This window comes from Oryzias latipes, chromosome 17, assembly GCF_002234675.1.
Source record: "Oryzias latipes chromosome 17, ASM223467v1".
In the NCBI taxonomy this organism is placed as follows: Eukaryota; Metazoa; Chordata; class Actinopteri; order Beloniformes; family Adrianichthyidae; genus Oryzias; species Oryzias latipes.
In genome coordinates, this window is record NC_019875.2 from 12,021,534 (window position 1) to 12,026,359 (window position 4,826).

Consider the following 4,826-nt stretch of genomic DNA (forward strand, 5'->3'; position numbering starts at 1 on the left):
TCATGTGTTGAGAGAACAAAACTGGTCAAAGTATGAAAAGTTCTTGCGAGAACATAATTATGTTTTAGGACACAAATGTAGAAGATAAACTTGGTGCAAATTAAAAAATAACAAACAAAATAAAAACACTGAAATAAACACTACTGTCACATTGGGCCATAAAACAAGATTTTGGAGAGAACTGTTAAGAAATAAAGTTTCACAGCTGAAGTGTTTGTAAATATTTTGGAACTCCTAACAGACCCAAATTTTATCTTAAAATCCTCCTGTGTTTCTTTTTTTTTTTTTTTTGCAGAAACAACTTTTCAAAAAATCGTTAAAGGAAGAATAACCAACATGCCACCCATGAGGACCAGCAAAAAGAACTAATAAATAGTTCTTCATTTCCTTTTCTGTAAAATATTGGCCCAATGTGACAGAGCTAACAAATTAAGAGTGTACTTAAATTATGAAATGATGAATGTAAATCAAAGAACTCTAAAGTTTTACACTCAACAATTGTTCTTTTTTTTCACCTGCTTTTAAAATGAACATTGATTTTCAGGTGACAAGTTTAAAGGGTTTACAGTCTATTTTATGGACAAACTGGACTCTAGAAAAGATTCAGAATCTGTGGTTGTCCCGTGGTGACTGACTCTGTTTCCTGTGTGTGTGAGGAACCATTGAAGATCTCTGCACTGATTAATGCTGCCATGCTGAAGAAAGTGACAAGTAAACTGAACTCATCCACTTGTCCTCTTCACCTCATCCCTACCTGTTTTAGAAGAAACTATGATTTCTGAGAGGAGATCCTGAACAGAAAGCTTCACATGTGTAAAGCATGTTTACATGAAAAGTTCTGTGTAATGGAAGTTTGCTGATTAACCCTGATGGGACTGTGACTTTAGGAAAATATTTAAAATGCCTATTTTTGTCAAATGAATGTTTTTAAGCTTTTAAGTGTATGATAATGTTGATTTCTCAAGAGAAACCCCAAAGTGGTATTTTGATCCCTTCTTGCATTTCTGAGTCTTCCTCTATAAACCTACTCTCTTAGCAGCAGCCCCTCCCAACCCACAAAAAAGAGCAGATTCTCACATTGTGACATAGACAAGTGAGGAACAGCCCCTTCCAGGAAGAAACTGTACTGCCAGCACCGCCCCCAGGCTAACACACTTTCTCTGCTGAGCTAACATTTGGCAAAAATACTTTGATTTTATATGTACAATTTTCACATCTATCTTTGCAAAAGTTTGGATTCAATTCAATTAAATAATACAAGAGTCGTCTCAATGTGTTTCATACCAGTAATTGTAAAATAAACATGAAATCATAAATAACATGAAGTCATAGAATTCAAACTATTAAACAGACTAGGCTAAACCGGGCATCCCTGCCTTTAGACTCTCCTTCTAGATGTTCATTGTTTTCATGGATGAAACATAGACATGCAACCCAGGCCGGCTCTAGGTTGACGTCATAAAATGAGCGAAAACTAAAAGGAAGAATGTTGGTGTCTAAGAGATCTAGTCACCTTACTTCCAGGCTAGAAAAGAACTCAGAAAAATAATTAATATTTACTTTTAAAAAATTGTTCTTTTGTGTGCCAAAGGTAATATATTATCTTAAAATTGGTTTTGTTGACTATGAAAGGCTTAAGAAAAGCCTGATGTAGGCCCTTTAAAATAAATAATTAGAAATCAGGATTGAGCACAAATAAAATGCAACAAGTAAAAATAAAAATAGCACCAATCCTCACAGAACTCCCCCTGAAAAGACAAATCCCAGATGCCCTATACAGCACAACAACTGGAGCAGGGTCAGAGGATACCACAAAATAAAATAGAATATTTGCAGGAAACTGCAGCGAGAGTCCAAGAAGATGAGAATCCAGCCGAGACATCAGAAAGAGACGAGCAGGAAGCTACAGATTAATCTGATGCTGGGCCTTTTAGAGCTGCAGTGAATAGAATCTAAGATTTTCATGTAAAGCAGGGATTCACAACCTTTTTACATGATGAACTGGTTTGATGTCAGACAATGTTTTCACCAACTGGTCTTTAAGGTGTGATTGATAGATAAAACAAAATAAAACAATATAACTGGCACAAAAAAAACTGGACAAGAGTGGCATTGTAAGATCAGTTCTTATAAATAAAAGGATAACTTTAAAAAACCTCATCACCAAATTTTGTCAAAATCTGCATTTTCAGTATAAATTTAAACTGTGCTTCAAGTTTGAACTTTGGTTCTCGTGATATTATGTTGTTTGTGTCTGAATCATGTTTGAATTGTTGAGTATCTCTGCCAAGAAACCTTTAAAGTGTTAAAGCCTTTTTAATCACTGCTTTTGTTTTTCTCTCTTTTTATTTCAAATGAGTTTCAAACTGGAATTCAAACAGGAATGTTTGTGAATTTTATATTGGTATCACATCTTGTTATTTACTGCATGTTTATAATAAGAGAGTTTAGGAAGATTCCTGATCAAATTTCCTCTGACAGATGTTTCACATATCAACTTTAGTGAATTTCTAAATGTGCAAGAGTTTGAAAAAGACTTTACTTGATTCTCTGCAAACTGAAAAACTCAGAGAAATGTTTGTTCCTAGCTTTGCTCCACAGAAACAAACCACAGCAGGAGGAGGAGGAGCTTCAAAGCAGAACATGAAGCTTCATGTTGGAGCTGAAGAGCTGCTGTGTTCTCTCTGTTCTTCATTCAGTACCAGTGAAAAGAATGTTGCTGCTTCTCATCTGGATGATGATGGTCTCCTTTCAAACTGGTAAGTCATCAAAAGATGCAGATGGAAAAAGAGATGATGGACAGGAGAAACATCTGGAGATGTTTGAACTGATTTACTTTGAGATGATGAAAGTCAGATTAACGATTAGAATCCAAATGTCCTGATGAAATCTATCTTTGTTGTTTCCAGGATCCTCTGAGGATTTACTGAAACCATTGAAAGATGAACTGATGGCTTTGGAAGGAGACACTGTCACTATCTCCTGCAAATATTCTGGTTCTATACAGTTTTTCTACTGGTACCAACAGAAGTCCAGTTCATCTCCACAGTTTCTGATTAAAGAATATTCAGATGAAACAGAGAAGTTCTCAGTGAAACACGACAAACAGAAACAGGAGTTTCATCTGCAGATCTCCTCTGCTGCAGTGACAGACTCTGCTGTGTACTACTGTGCTGTGGAGCCCACAGTGACAGGAAACAACTAAACTTTGTACAAAATCCTGCAGAGAAAACACAATACTACACAACATCCACTAGAGGGCGTCACACACTGTGAAGGGACTGCAGATTCTGTGATTTGACAGATGTAAATTAAAAGAGAAATGAAGCACTAAAGATCAGAGACAGAGCTGTTGTGGAAGCACTAAACTGTTTGATTGATTGAGCTGAAATGAAAAAGAGCTCATTGGCTCCGCCCACTGAACTTCAGATCAGCCATTCACATTATTTCTTCTTCATTGTGCTGCAGTGGAAGAACAGAGTTCATCTGCTGTCTGTGTGGCTTCAAGAACTCCAAAGACATGTTGCTTTACCTCTTTTTGCTTCTGTATCACATTCTAGGTGAGTTTAAGAACAGAGATTCAAGTTTGCTTGAAGCTGCTGCATCAACTCATCATCTCATTCATCTAATGGCTTCATTTTCTCCACTTTTTCCAGGACTCACAGCTGGAGACTCAATCTCTCCTGATCAAGATCAACTTACAGGAACTGAAGGAAAATCTGTTACAATGAAATGTAACTATCAGACAGCCGACAGCGGTCCTTGGCTTTATTGGTACAAACATGATTCTGATCTTCAGGCTCCTCAGTTTATTCTTAGGAAAGGAGGAAAAAGTTCCACAAGTGAACTTATTCCAGATAAACGATATGAATCTAGAACAACAGACACATCAACTGAACTGATCATCAGAAAGTTAACCCTGGCAGACACAGCTCTCTACTACTGTGCTATAGACACACAGTGATCCAAAGTGTAGAAGAGGCTGTACAAAAACCTGAAGACAGATATGGGACTACTCTTCAAAGAGGAGGGAAGTGGTTTTCAAAGCACAGCTTCATATCAGATGGATTCTGTTCATTCCTGTTTGATCAGAGTCTCTGTGGTTACAGCTGCTAATGAAACACTGTGGGAGGATTCACATGAGCAGATGATCCACATCAACCAAGAAACATCTACATGAAGGTATTAAGACTCACAGTTCATCATTACAGACTTTGATGTCTGTGATGAAGAAGAAAGCCGGTAAATAGTGAAATGACCTAGAAGATCCTGTATCATGCTACTTTAAGCATTTCAGAATAAACTATATACATATTAAAAAAAAGAATCACCCCTCTCACCCTCCGCGGGTGGTTTCTCCTCCAAGCTTGGGTCCTCTACCAGAGGCCTGGGAGCTTGAGAGTCCTGCACAGTATCTTAGCTGTTCCTAGCACTGCGCTTTTCTGGACTGATAGGGCTGAGGTCTTTCCAGGTATCTGTTTCTTATTCTTATTCTTAAGTTTTAAGAATATGTTCAGATTCAACTGGACTGGATGATTTTTGGACAACTCTGCTTTTGATATAATTAGTATAATTGTGTAAGTAAGTACCTGGTGCTCTCTGTGGAGGAGTGCACAGCTCCCAGCACTTTGTAATCAAGCATATTAGTTGAAGTCTCTCAGTCCTCCTCAGTCTCCTGCTCAGCTGACAGAGAGGTCTGCTTGTCCTCTGTTTTGTTTTTTCACTTTGCTTAGTTCATAGTTTTGTCCTTTTGCAGTTTTCCAGTGAGGATATTTGTTTTCCTGTTCCCACCTTGTGGCGTTCTTTGTAATTAAGTAAATTGCTTC

At 37.5% G+C, this 4,826-nt stretch overlaps 1 long non-coding RNA gene across 1 annotated transcript; it reads left to right on the forward strand.

Annotated features, from left to right (window-relative positions):
- The first annotated feature begins 2,641 nt into the window (after positions 1 to 2,641).
- On the forward strand, positions 2,642 to 4,295 carry LOC111949129. Its single transcript, XR_002875178.1, has 3 exons — positions 2,642 to 2,759; positions 2,910 to 3,560; positions 3,657 to 4,295. It is a non-coding gene; the product is annotated as an uncharacterized LOC111949129 (long non-coding RNA).
- The last annotated feature ends 531 nt before the right edge of the window (positions 4,296 to 4,826 follow it).